General features: G+C 38.9%; 1 protein-coding gene across 5 annotated transcripts in view; it reads left to right on the forward strand.

The window, feature by feature from the left end:
- The window catches only part of LOC134666737 (teneurin-m), a 668,228-nt gene that overhangs the window by 582,420 nt on the left and 70,196 nt on the right, over positions 1-15,612 (forward strand). The gene's annotated exons all lie outside the window — the stretch shown is intronic.

The following is a 15,612-nucleotide window of genomic DNA, read 5'->3' on the forward strand; positions in this document are numbered from 1 at the left end:
CTACTGTTGCGTTGCGACGTTACTGTAATTCATTTTACTATGCAAATTGACAATAACATCGACGTGTCGGAGCAGTAGTGCAGCTGCGGTCAGAAATGGAATGTTACCCTTAAGCGTGCGTAACAGACGGAGTATCTTTCGCATTTATAATATCAGTAGGGATTTAGTAGGATATATGCATTAGCATGTCATGCTCTGCGCGCACAATTCTAATGGCAGCCATTTTGTCAGCGAGTTGTGACGTCATTATTGACGGCATCCATGACGGCGCGCCGCGGCGGATCATTTGTTGGTTTAAAAAAACGTGAAAGCACTCATTATCGGGTATTAAATGTGTATTGATGACCCCAATGCTCCATTTTTAAAACCGTTGTACTTCGAAGAGTACCATGTAGTTTTACTATTTTTTTTAGATAATCCTTTTATTTATTTAACATAATAAGATGATAACGATAAGAATAAACTTAAAATTCATACTATCGATTTAAAATATGGGTCTAATAAATGAAAAACGTCCTCCAAATCGCTGCCGATAGGAATGAAGAAGGCCGCATTTCTGACCGAAATACTGGCCAGCCGTCTGGTCACCTGTAAGAAACAGAGTTTACACTATTTAATCTAAATTGTAATTTGTATTAAACATATGTTTAAGCATACCGGTGCTTACAGGCTATCGTGATCTAAGACTGATTTAGTAACTGGAGATGTCATCGCCTCCTCGAATCGACGTCAAATGTATTGCTATTTCTATATGATTTGTACGTAACGTACAAATAGCCATGTCAGTCCATACAAAAGTTTGCACAATTGTGCAAGTTTTTCGGCAGAGGGGTAAGCCCTCAATGGCCACTCCAGTTATTAAATGCTCTAAGGAAGACACAATTAAATGCTGAAAGCCCGTTTGATGAAATGTAAATTATAACATAAACATGTACCCGGGTCGGATTGTGTTTTCCTTATTGTGAAATGTATTTAACCCGTGAATAGTTCATTTCAAACGAAGCAGGCAGATTCGGCATTAAGGCCGAATATGGGCTAAGCCGGATCAGCCAGAACATAAGCGCGTTACGGCCGGCCGCCGCCTGGGCACGCGCCAAATTGACCATTACACGCTTATGCTTATTGGTTAATTGGTCAATGGGGTGCGACCGTCAAATGTTCGATTTCATGGGCAAAAAGCTCGTAATACTGCCAGTAAAGAAACGTTGTAGCCAGTGTTGTATTTATCAATCAAGGTTAAGAGGGCCTGGCCCTCTGCCGCTGGAGCATTTTCCATTCCAGCCTATCCTGGCCTTTCGTTTTTACTTCCTGAGTTAGTTACAGCACCATTCTTTTATCTGTGTCATGTGTGATATTCTGGGTTTTCCTCTTCCTCTTTTCTCCTTAATCTTGCGCTCGAGTATGATTTTGTTTAACCCTTCATGTTGTATGTGACCTTATACATTTGGCTCTACGTTTTTCAATGACGTCCATTATTTGACTCTCCTCTTTTGCCTTCTCTAGAACTTCAATGACTCATTATTTATTTTAGTGTTGGAAATTTTCAAAGCAAATGCCGGTACAGACGCACTGCAACCCAACTGCAACTTGTATGGGAACTGCACGGCCGACAGTTGTCGTGCAGTTCTTTGGCGAGAAGTTTCGCACCCCTGGTATTGCCTCGCAAAGGATTTGAAAATATGGAGATTATTATTGTTTTTTACTGTCATGGCTTCAGCAGGCGGTTTTATTAATATGAGGTTTTTTATATGAAATCTCTTTAATCCTGGTTCAGCTTTGTTTGGGTCAGCGAGGGCAGCCTAATGACTTCTACCAGCTTGGTACTTAATCCACCGCTTAGGAGAATTAAAAATATGTTAATAAAAAACGAAAATCTGTGAACCTTTTTACCTACCGACTCACGTAAAATTGCGGAAGATATACTTAGTAGCTAAAATAAAATTATCTCCTAGTTCCTAATTCCTAAGAAAGGACATTACAATTACAAAAAGTTGTTATTTAGTGTGAGGTTGTGACTGAGTAGTAATGGGTGAATGGGTTCCAGCAGGCGTTCTATATGTCTTAAAGGGCCTGTGATGTTGACGGCTCCACGCATTCCTCTCAAAAGGTCCGGGACCCCATGGTCCCGAGATATGCAAAAATAATTAAAAACATTTTTGGAGCAAATTCTAAAGCGACCAAATACACAAAGCAAGTACCTAAATATTTCTATTTTGACAAGCTCGAATCCCAGCGATTCAACGAGCTACTCCATCGGCGGTTCTCACCTCGCCGTTTTTATGTTTTCATAAATTTCCGCGGAGATCAATATTTTATATTCGCACCCGCAGTAAAACGAGTTTTTTGCAAGTTCGCACCCCGCTGTAGGGCGACCACACTACGATGTTTAGATTTAAACAATAGTTAAAGCGTTGTGTAAAAAATATTTAATAGAAATTCACATACTGTTTAACAGGAAAATAAAAATGGTTTAGATGATAATCCTTGAGACCTGAATCCAGTAGTAGTACAATATTAATTCTCATTTGTATGGCTTCCTAACTATTTTGTTAATAAGGCGGTAAGGCGTTTATACATAAATTTAGCTTTTGTGTTGTATACAGTTTACTTTTCTGGCTTAAAAAGCAATTTTAATACGAATTCTTGGAAATTGTATCCCCAGAAGCATTTAAATGCACCGTCAGTGTCATTTAGACGCGATAATCAGAGCATCGCTGTCTTCACACTTTATTTACCTCTTCTACTATTTAACGACACATCGCACTCCTATATTCTAAGAAAACAGAACCAATAAAATGCACACTAATTTCAACTTTAACTTATTTTAATTTAGTCTAAATTGGTGAAGCTGTCACTAATACTTAAACCCCTTTTCGTTTTGTTTCGCCACAATTTACGAGCGTCTCGGCGATAATGACCGCTTGACCTTACAAAAAACAGCTGATCGACCCGATAAGTTTATATCGCCCGGCTAAATAATAAAGGATAAATAAAGTGGAATGTCCCGCCGAGTGGCGGGGAGAGTGGACCACCTACTCGGGTCTAGCCCTCTTGAGGTCCCACTTGAACCGTTCGATACATTTTTCACTCGAATAATGTTATCTCATGTGTTCTTCTGCACATTTTGTGGCACAATGTAAATACGGAGGGCCCTATGAAAGGAAGATAGGTAGGTAATAAGGGTGTATGAGTTTCCATACATGCTTATAACGTTCCTTTGGCTATAGCAGCACTTAAAGTGATATCATTACGGATTCAGGGTTGCCTTGTTAAGAAAATGTTGCTGCCTTTTATGCTGCCTGCCCTTTATACTTCTACATAGGTAGACTATTAAGCTCAAACTTTCAATACACGTGTAGGGCGACTTCACCCACACCGGCCATCTAATCCAAATGTGCTGTATAAATGCGTCCTGCGATGTCCGGATCGTGTTGCAACGACACCCGTCACATCCTCTACTCTTCACGTGCCTACAATCCAACTCCATTATCTAGCTCACACATACTGAGCAAAATCGAGTCAGCTAGCCTTAAAGTCAGTCGCATGTCGCACAGAGGTTTAGTGACGCACACGTCGCGACTAAACCAATCGCAACGTCGCCATCCGTTGATTGGCCGTGACAGTTTATTACCTCGCTAACCCGGGCGCTTTACGTGATAAGTATTTTTATTTTTCAAGATAAACCCGCGTTTCGGATGTCGGAAATGCGTCCGAGGCACCTGTCGCCGCGACCCAGTTTTCCAGAAAATGATTTTCGTTGAGTTACACCTTAAAATTCAGGGGTTCCCTAGCTGCTCTTTGAAGCAGTTTCATGTTGTATATTGCTAGATTTCTAGAGAAAAAACCGGCCAAGTGCAAGTCGGACTCGCGCGCGCGGAAAAAAAGGGGCAAAAAAAATCACGTTTGTTGTAGGTAGCCCCAATTAAATATTTATTTTATTCTGTTTTTAGTATATGTTGTTACAGCGGCAACAAAAATACATCAACGGTGAAAATTATCACGGTTCATGAGATATAATACAGCCTCGTGATAGACAGACAGACAGCCCGATTTTACCCTTCGGGTACTTAACCCTAAAAAACAACAAATGAACGTTTATTCACATACCGATACCCGAACCAGCAAAACAGCTTAAACACAAATCGACACGTTTCTGCTCTCAAGCGTCCTACAATTGCGAATCAAGTTGACCTAAGGATCGCTCGCCATATAGACAGACAGCTTAGCAGTTTCAATTTACTTTGATAAATAACAAGAGCAACATCGATAAATTTAGTCTGCCCGCCATCGGCAAGGGCGAAACCTTCTGTGTACATTGTCCGCAAAAAATGACCCACTGTGCAGTACCGCCCGCTGGTAATCCTATTTGTACGAGGAGATAAATTATCCGACCGCTAATGTAAGCGGAGTGCCCACTGTGCACTAACTAGTCGGGACCGATACATTTATGGTATTTGTCACTGTATGAGATTTGTGGTATCGAGAATCAATTTGTGCTGTACCGCGGTTATCGTTTTTGTCTGTTTTGCTTCTGGTCGATGTTGTGATTTTGCCTTAATCCTTACAAATATGGTGTCTATGAATACTGTAACTTATTTTTTCAATCTATAGCGTCCCCACTGGCACAGGGTGCGGACCACAATAGAAAATTACAATTTTATCGAAGCTTAAAGGCCGTAAAGTGTGTTTAAAGTTGTGCGTGTTGTTTGCGTGAAATACACACTTTTCTTAGTTTAAAATTAGGATTTAGGCATAAAACCTACGTCTTTAGCGGCTCTGATCACGTCAAACGTGGACCTCACATCACAAATTCTATGGTTTTACCACGTGCCTTTTTGGTAGCGCTACGCCGTAGCATAACGTGCTACGTTAACGTTTAAAACGTAAAGCGTCAACGTTTAAAATGCTACGATGATGAAAAATCGTCGTAGCATTTTACCGCGTCGTGGGCTGCGAACGGGTAAAAATCGTTTATCAGACATCGGATACGAACGTGTCGGGTCAGTGGGAGCGGGGCGGCCCGTGACCCTTCGATGTATGCAGGGTTAGACTATTGTGCACGGTGCCCACACGTCCGGCCGATCCGGGAAAACGGGACTGCCTCTAATATGTGTAATGTAACTTAAAATTCCAATGACATTTGTAAAATAATTTTTAAGTTTTAGATTTATTACGTGTTGTAGTAAAGTACGAGTAAGAAGAATTGACTCGCCTGTCCATCTGTCTGCCTGTCTATATGCACGCGCGTAATTATATTGCTATCCCGGCCATGTGTCGGCGGTCAATGCCCCTGTGTGAGCGGGAAACCAATACACTTATTCGCCTGTGATAGAGATAGGTAATGGCGGGTCAATGTACGAAAATTTTCGTGCTTAGCGTTCACACTTTATGTGTGATGTATATGTTTTCCGAGTAAAGCTCGGTCTCCCATTTTAGATTTATTCGAAATGCTGTTTTCGTAGTGGTATTTTTTTTTGTTATATGATGACCCGGTGTTACGATTCAAGCTATCCTATGGATTCCAACAGTGAAAATCATTAGCACTACAATACGTATTGTCCTCTTTAAAAAAATCCATGTACAATCAGCTGCAGAGAAAAGTGACCCTCCCTGCATAGAAGTTTGCATGCAAGCGAATAGTATTGCGGACTGTACTTCAACCCATCCGAGCGTAAACTGCCGTTTGGCGACCCTACAAACGGGTGCATTAGGGTATTCTTCCAGAGTTTTTCTCCGACAAAGATGGTTGCCCGGTTCCGGCCCCGGCCCGGGGCTAGGGTTCGCGATTAAACGCATGTCATTTTGATTTATAGATGCAATTATTACACATCACACCAGACCGATTGTTGAACCGCATTTCGTGGCGTGAATTCATTTTAATTCGCGGTGCGGAGGGCGCCATTTTGTGATTATACGCAATTATAATTCTAAGCGTTTCCAGTGTAAATAGTTAATCGTACAGTCAGCAGCAGAAGTTGCTAAGCGGGCGAGGTGTTCAAAATGATCTTGGCGCGGCTTTATTATTAAGAGAATAAGAGCGTGTCAAGGTAATATTGAACATCTCGCCCGCTTAGCTTCTTCTGCTGGTAACTGTACCTACGTATGGTTAAATGTCCTTTAAAATCCAGGTATCTATATAACACCATATGAAACGTTGTGTGTTTGTTCCTTAATCATGCAAAAGCGGCTGATAGATAAATGTATAGAAAGGATATATGTATATTATATCCATGAAACCATCCTGAAAGGGGTTGTGCACAAATCACGCGAGGTATTTTTGGCTACTTTTTGACCCCCCTTCCCCCTTGGTGATATTTGGTGAGGTTTTTGGCTACCCCCCTCCAGGTACGCAACCTCACGTGTATTTTTTTGAATTTTTTTCATTCGACCTAATTTTAAGATAAATAGTGTTGTATTTAGAAAATATTGTTTATTTTACTATTTTCGTTAAATACATTCGCTATTTTGAAGTGCAGAGTGAAGATTTATGTTTAACGAAACCGAGAAAAGGTTTTTACTCATGTGGTTGGTTTTTTTTCTTAGTTTCGTTTACTGTAGAAAAATACACGTGAGGTTTCCTTATACCCCCCCTCCCCCAACGTGATCTATCGTGAGTTTTTCGTGACCCCCCTCCCCCATCGAACCTCGCGTGATTTGTGCACGACCCCAAAGGGGTGGGCTAGGTTAGACTTTTTACAGGATTACTGCCGGGGAGCAGAGTATTAAATGGAAATAGGATTCAGCCGTCACGGCCAATAACAATAGTTTGCAAGTTTTGCAAGAGATCTGTGAAAATAATGGACATAGGGGGTGTTTTTTAACCCTTAGCCAAATTTTTCGAGGTGAATACTTATATGTATACCTATATAGATCATACTGAGCAATTTTTCCAATGGGACTCCAAAATCGCGACAAAGATTGGTTATCCAATAGAAAACATCGGCATGTGTAGCCAAAATGTATAACAGACATTTTTTTTGGATTTTGGGGTAGGTCTCATAGTAAAAGTTGCTCTGTTCGGCATATATATTCTCCTTGCAAAATATAGCTAAGGGTAAAAATACATGACCAGGAAAATCTCCAATGCTTTGTTTGTTAAGTTTGGTGTGGTTTGGTCCGTGTACTGTACGATTAATTAATGAGCACTATCATTAATCTGCGTTGTTTGCGGGCAAATGTTGCCTCGTTTCAGTTACTAGCCCATACAGCTATCATTAGCTGATTTATTTGTTCTGGTTTATAGATAAACTAGTAATTTTGAACATATAGGTAATTTGCAAATAAATCTGATTTATGTAAATCAATCTTTTTGAACGGATAGGTAAATGTAAGTTATAACTTGTCTTCACTGTTGTTTTTGGTAAGTACATATAAAAACTAGTTGTCGCGGTCACTTATTAAGTTATATCTCTTCTAGTTTAGCCATGGTGATAATCGTTAATCGTAAAATGTAACAAAACATATCGGAATCACAGATGCGAAAGAAAAGTCACGTGATCATTTTGATACTTTTATAAGTAAGCTATTTTTAATTGTCGTTGACGATTTGCGATTGTCACCTTTGTTTTTACCGATTTGTTAATGAAGCTATGCCGTGTCGCTTATGCGTTTTCGCTATTAAAAAACAAACAAGCTACCTACTTTTACTTACATCCGGTAACATCAACGAAATGAAGAGCTCTTGTGATCGCCGGCACCCTAAATCCGCAATGATGTGCATTTGTCATGCACCCGCCATCTTGGATCCTGAGAGCATTCGACACCGACTGAGTGGCTCGTTCACGCGTCTGCCGTAGACAAGAGACGCCATTGTGCCCGGAAAAAATGTGCAGTTTGGTACGCGTGCATAACCTCTTACAACTACAACGATACATTAAATAACAACCTTATGCTATATAAATTACAGTCAAAAATCCTAAATCGGGTTATATTATTAGGAGATTGAGTAGAATATTTTCTTTGCCCAATTGGCCGTGAACCCTTCGGTTGAAAAATGACGAGACATTGTTTAAGGTGTCGGATTACATGATAAAGTGGTTTGTACCCGGTTTAAGTATAACTAAATGTGAATTCTGTTTCTGTAGATAACATATTCTTTTTAAACGTTTCTTCAGTAAAGAGCAATGAAAACTCTTTGTATGAAATTTTCTCATCCTCTTGAATACCTCTGGGTAATATTCTTTTGTCGTGGTCTACATACTTAAGTTTTCTACGTACCTACTCCAAAACAGCAATATACAATTACTACCTACCTGAACTTTTTCACAATTAGGTAGATACATACTTTATAGATGCTATCTACACACATAGTAGAATTGTAGAATGTACATATATCATTCTACAATTGTTTTACATCAACCCACTCGAACCATCAAGAATCCTTAGGTAATCCTTCGGTTCATTGATTTTTATAATACACTTCCAAATCCATAGCCAATCTCGATAAAAAGTACAAGGGGAGACGTAGTAATATGAGGGGTAGCAGATTGCATTCATAAAAATATCGCGTACGAGATAAATCTGCGGTGTCAGTAGCCCCTATTTTATCTTATTAAAACAATTTGTTTGATTGTAGTCATCGCTGTGGGTAATGCCCTTCATTTGTCTCCACCTCGCCATTAGTTTGTGGGATTAAAAAGAAAGAAAAAGTAACAAGCATAATAGTAGTTGACTATACCTACCTATAGAGGTGTCTTTTTCCTCCCCATCTCTTCTAAATCTAACTTTATTACACTTGAACCTTATTTACCTACTATAACAGAGTAGTAGTAGGGTTATAGTAGGAAGTTATGAAATGGGATGTTGAATAACGAAATTAATAGACTAAACTGAACCGCAGTTAACGTTTACTCTGCTCAACACCTATTAATCCACTTGTTAGTTTAGCAACTCCGTAATACCGGGTTCTTAGTTGTTGATTCACGGACGTATTCCGTCAAACATTGACGTCCGTGCCAGTGGCTCTTCATCAGTCCGTCAAAGGAGATAAATGTACGTAATACCATCCATGCCCCAAAAGAGCACGCGCTATCAATCCTCGTATCAAACATGTACATAGTACGCTATCCTCAATAACTCGCGATAAAATATGGTGGAAAAAAAAACTATTACACGGGTTGAAGGAATGGTGTTGGGTCATCATTGTCATCTCGAATCGGTTATCATTCGGCGGCCGGGCCGGCAAGATGGATGGCCGGATGGGTGAGAGCCGGAGAGTGTTTGCGTTGGTGAGGGTACGTTAGTTGTCACTATTTGCGGGGTTTGTGACCGGTTCCTTTTTTAGAGTTCTCGTAAAAGTATCTTGCTTAAAACAACATTCGTAACATGTGTACATTTATGCCATATTTCAGTCAGCACTCGCTTCTTTTTTAATTTTCGTAGGTATTTTTAGACTGTCTAAAAGTTAGTCGATATAATTTTCAATACATATTTGAAAACAAGAGGCTTAGTTTACCTACCAAAAATGTATATTTAAGGACACATAACTCGGTACAATGTTGTAAAAGAAGAGACAACCGGTACTGCCATAAGCAAAATAAGTTTATGCCTCGAATTAAAATACCTCGTAATTTGCCAAAAAAAAAACCTCATAGTATCGCGACAGATTTCAAAAGACGCCGACTAATTACCCAATCACAACGGTTTCAAATAACACGTCAAAAATGGCGGCGAAGATGGTTTTTTACAACGTCGTTATCGAAGGAGAAATTATACGTTCCGTCAAATAGACTTTTATGGTGTATTAAACCGAATTTCGCCATTAACCCTTACATTACCATGCACATGGCACTGACATTTTATTGCGATTTTATAGACATGTATGATTAACTAAGTAGGTTCCTTAAATGGAGGGTTGCAAAAGCGAAATGCATTAAGCGGGCGATGATTTATTTTGGACTTAAATGAAAACCAGAAGTATAGGTAAGTATGGACTTGTCCATATTTGCGAATGCCCGCGACTTCGTCTGTATAAAACTGGTTAATCTAACTCTATTATATTACATAGTTTCAAAGTAGGTGCCTACGTTATCCTATACATTGATCTCCCCTATAAAGTACGCTGTAAAGGGTTCGAAACGGAATGTATAAATTCAATATACGCGATATAATCCATTTTAATAGTTTTATTTTTCGCGTGTGCAAAAAAAAATTGGTGCCGTTTTAGAGATATCATTTAAAACATTTCAATGTTTGATCATCCAACGGTCCAAACATTCAAACTTTTACATTTAATTTTATAGACGTTAGCGTAACATACCTAATCCCTACAAATGTCGAGAAATCCTAGTACTGTAAAACTAATTTACATAACATCAGTATCAGTTCACGCTCCAGTAAAAACCGATCGGTCCAGTAATCGATTCATGTTAACCGAGTTAAACCATCGACTGGACTCGATGCTTAGGGCCCGATTCGGATTTTGAAATAGACATCTATTAGACATCTTTTAGACATCACCAAGATACGATAATGGTAACATTCCATTTCTAACCGCAGCTACACTACCGGTACTGAACGCGTCGCTGTCATTGTCAATTTCCATAGTAAAATGAACAGTAATGCAGCTGTCGTTGGAAATGGACTGTCACCTTCACGATCAAGATCTAACCTGTCAAATTTGACATTTGCGCGATTCTGGGGATACTCTTGAACGATTTCCACAGGATATGACTTAGAGATCCAATTCACATCTAATAGATATCTTACTTTATCTAATGTAAAAGTGACATTGGTTGCCCGAATTGCGCTGCAAAAGAGAACTAGTTGATATCTAAACTATAACGAATCTAGAATGGATCTAGTACGTGTCGTCTCTTGTGAATATCTTGAAGTTCGAATACGGCAGTTAGTCGATAGTTAAGCGTAAGAAGCGTCCATCATGGCATAATTTGGATATATGCGAATCCCCTTCGGGCGTAATCGGGTGAGCTCAATGACCCGAGCCAGGGCTGTGCGTTACACCACCTTAGGGCTGCCGGCACTATTTATTCTAAGTAATTATTTATGAAATCTCTTTTTCTTTCTCATTGAATTTCTGATAATGCAGTACCAAAAATATTAGTAAATAAATCGGGATGAATTTTGCTTCTCCAAGAGCAGAGAAGGTGCTTAGTTGTCGTCGTCTTTTGTCGACTCATTAGGTATAATGTATATGATTAATATAAGTATAAGCTAAGCTAAAGTACTTAAATAACATGACATACATTGAAGGCAAATTATGATACATTTCTCAAAACTCCAAAAAAAATGTAGCAAGCACGATTATCGTTTCCGTAACGTTACGCTAAACCGTAAATATGAAAAGCGTGGCAACGACATCGCTTTAACCCATCCAAACACCCGCTTCTCCAGAGACAAATGATAAGCTTCACGCGTCAAACTTTTGACAAGCCGGCTCTAAGCATACGGTGTAACGCGTGTTTTTTCACCATTTATCTTTAGGGTTATTTTAAAGTGGCAACCCTAGCGGGGGCGCGATCATCAATCTCTATCAGGGATCGGCGGAAGTGGAAAAAACGGGAATATGACCGAAGTGTGGACGCGGGCTCGCACTAATGGTACAAACCTTTGGCGGAGTGTTGTAAGTGTTACCCGCTACATATGTTCAGCAAATATAACGGAGTGTGGAGCTGATATAGACTGAAAGGAGCTGCTATGATTGTGAACTCTAGTTTTATAATCTATGAACTGAAGTAAATATCATATACTTCCTAAGAAAAAGTGACCAAGGCCCCAGGCTGCAGCCGAACCAGCGTCCTCTGCTGTAATCGCGGCAGGTGCCTGTGCCATTCGGCACAATATTAATATTTATTAATTATTCGGTAATATATTCTAAAAAATAATTTAATTTGTTCTTATAATACTTCTAATATATAGTTTATAATTTATAATCTTATGTTAGTCTAACATACAACATAACATTAGGTACCTATTATTTTGTGATTTAGAGTTCAATAAGTAATAATCCCAAAAGTATAGACTATACGAAAGTTGCGTAAATTATAAATATCCACGTAGTAATGTGATGCGATGTAGAACTTTCCTCTAAGACCTTTAGTAGTAGTAGTAAACACTTTATTGCACAAAACAAGTACATAACACAGAGAGAATACAATAAATGTGTACAAAGGCGAACTTATTTCGTTAAGGGATCTCTTCCAGCTAACCTTTAAGTAACTGAGATGGTACATATGAAATGGTAGTCAAACTAAGATAAAATGTAAATGACCAAAACCTAAGATGAAATATGTACCTTTAAATCAGAGACTGACAGTCTTACTTCTGCAAAAAATTTTTTTAAGATTTAGGCCTATAGAAGATTCCAAATATCTTCTGTAGAATGTAAACGTAATACGAGTATATCAATAGAAATGTGAATAAAAATCACTCGTGCCTGCACAGTCCAGTGCAGTAAAAAAAATTCGTTTATTTCGGACCATAGAATCCATATCGTAACTAAATGTGTGTCCACTAGAACAGTGACTTGAACACAAGTCCTGCGAGTCATGGCCACGACGTTTGACACAGATGCCCGATACCTACCCACAGTTAACCTCCTCAGTTAATTAGCCTTAATAGAAACAAACAAACGAACTCACAGATAAATGGCCTGAGATAGTTATTTAATTGTCTTATCTCGCTCGGGGTTAATGCAGATTCCTTCCCACTCATTGTATCCCAAAAAGACGTTTTAAAAAAACAGCTCTGTATCAATGTAGTAAAGTCGAGTTTAGGAGGTCCGGGGGAGTAATATAATAAGAGGTTGGGAAAGTGGTTATTTTCGCTTTACGTCTTAACTTTTGTGAAAAGTTTCCTTTCGGTATCGGAAGCGTCGCCCTAATGAACGGTTCCAACGAGATTTGAGCGGAATTAATGTTTTGTGTAATTGCTCGTGCTGCTGGGAAATGACGAGTTGCTCTCCACTGTACAGTCGATGTCAAAAATATGTTTACATTTTTCGCCTTATTGCAAGGGACTAAGGTGCAAAAGTGTAAACATATCTTTGACGTCGTTTGTACCCACTGTTTATTATACAAGTTAGGCATTTGTATCGAAATTAATGTTTACCCCCATCTAACTTTTGTCAAAGTAAAATGACGATTGTATTATTAACGACTTTCTCCATTCAGTGTATTTTATGTTAAATAAGAACAAGATACGCATCCTACTCGGGAGCACTTGCTTTTCTTTGATATCTTCCCATAGATACTAATGACAAATCGCAAATTAATATAATTCGCTAACCTATTAAAATAATAGATGTTTGGAAACATCCAAAATATCAATTTTAAAGAGAGATTTAGACCAAGAGAAGTCTGCAATGATTTTGATAGCACACGCAGTGCAAGTGTTAAGTATTTCAAACGTAAACTTCTATGAAATTATAACGTATAAACTGTATAAATGACACTTGCACTGCGTATGCTATTAAATTCGTTGCAGATTTTTCTTGGTCTAACACGAGTCGTGAGCAAAGTATTTGTTATAATCTTATATTTGAAGTAGACTCTGATTCTAGGATCTGAATAATTATTCTACTGGAATATTTCCACTTCATCATCATCATCATCATCATCATCATCTCAGCCATAAGACGTCCACTGCTGAACATAGGCCTCCCCCTTATTTCCACTTAAATGCGTGTGATTATAATGTCACTCCAAGTGTTGCACTTAAACAAATTAATCGGCTCCAGATTGATGACATTCACTGTCAGTCCTTTGGCAATCCCACTCTTAAAATGAATCAACGTGTACTTGGAAACTAAACCTTATGCATAGGAAATACAGAAGGGTGTAGGGTGTAGCGACGGTGTGAGATAAGATTTTGTCACAATTAGTTGGAGATTTCTTCCTATGAAGGGGTTGAGAACGATTGGGACAGTTACTTTAGTAATTGGAGTACTAACTGATCGAGGTGTTCCGAGATGGCACAATGCGGTTAAGATAGATGTCACGATCAATTGATTAAACCAATGATTTAGAAATGTATCTGACGTATTTGGGAGGTTTCATTGAAATACATACATATAATATGTTATGTCTGACCCATACTCTTGTGAGGTATATGAAGGTCTTACTGAATTATTTTTACTATTTGGTCAATCCAGAAAACACAAAAAAAATAGCTGTATCATAACAAGTCTATTAATTGTCGATTGATGTTTTCTTAGGAACAGAGGATTTTATCGCGATATTGGTGTGCCATAATTAAAAATTCTTCACATCACTATTGGTGAACAGGCCAAGTTGAAAAAGAGCAATCGTAAATAAGGTAGTTGCTACGAATTGGCATCTCCACTATGTATCGCCTGTTGTTTACCTTTTGTCCTTATGTATTATTTGTGTTTCCGTGTGCATTTATTCTGAGGTTATGCAATAAAGAGGATTTGTATTTGTATCATCGGCCTATATCGGTCTTGATACTTATTCACATAATGTATAGAAGCTCCTTTGTCCACATATCTTGCAGCTCAGAAGGCTCTCGTCCTAACGCTGTTAGGTACAGTCCGTGACATTAAGCCAATCTCCGGCCGTCATCAAAGTCATCGACCGGCCTCTCAGGCCATGTTAATTAGACTAACTAAGCCTTCTGCCTAGCTGTAGCTATGCACCTACTTTATGTAGCTATATCCTATACGTACCTCTTGCGATACCTCAGACAAAAACCACCAGATATAAAATAAAATATGTACTGTAAAACCCATTTTGCTTTGTACCCGTATCCTTAAAAATCGGCGTTCGAATCCCTCTCTTAACTCTTCTACGATTTAAATTCAAAAGCCAAAAACGATACCGCAGCTGAAAATCGAAGATGGAACCCCCCATTCTCTCGCAAATTTCCACAGGAATGACACCTATGAATCAAGTCCCTCGAAAATCCAGCGCATCACTCAGCCCCGGCTGCATTCTTCCGAGGACAGCTAATTCTGGGGCCCATTCGCGGTATCTATCACCAATCCTATCCGGAGATTCAATGAATGATAACGAGACTAATAAATACGAAGTCGGCTCCCCAAATGGCAGTAATTAATTTAATGGATTTAGACAAAGAAATATGTACAATGAGATAGTGAGATTAATGGTGCACCTCGCCATTGTTTCGGCCATTAGCAGATGTAACGTGGGTTAGGTTACGGGTAACTTGAGCGTTTTTCTGTTTAGTGGCGCTAATGAACAGATCCTTTAACGTTCTGTTCGCCAGTATACTTTAACTACGGACACTACAAATGTGTTTTACTTACAAAATTGTTCTCACAATCAAGACGATAATACTTAGTATAGTATTACGTAATAATCTTCTAAACATTATAGATACTTTTGGTATCCTACTAAAAATAGTAGGTACCCATTTTCTTCGAGGAGGCTTGTAATGTTCTGCTAGAAACAAGCGACCTAATCAACTCAGTTGACATTACACTATTTACTCTGTTAGATAACTAGGATGTTCTCGCCCCTTAAATCGACATCCGTTCCGTCCCTTAATAACGCAAAATGTGTCTAATAAATCCAGTCCAAATACTTCCCAGTACCTTAACAGCAACAAAAGACATTACCGGTGTGAAGTTAGCAGCCAAAGTTAGCAGCCGCCGATAACCCAACCAAATTAAGA

The sequence above is a fragment of the Cydia fagiglandana genome, chromosome 8 (assembly GCF_963556715.1).
Source record: "Cydia fagiglandana chromosome 8, ilCydFagi1.1, whole genome shotgun sequence".
Lineage (NCBI taxonomy): Eukaryota > Metazoa > Arthropoda > Insecta > Lepidoptera > Tortricidae > Cydia > Cydia fagiglandana.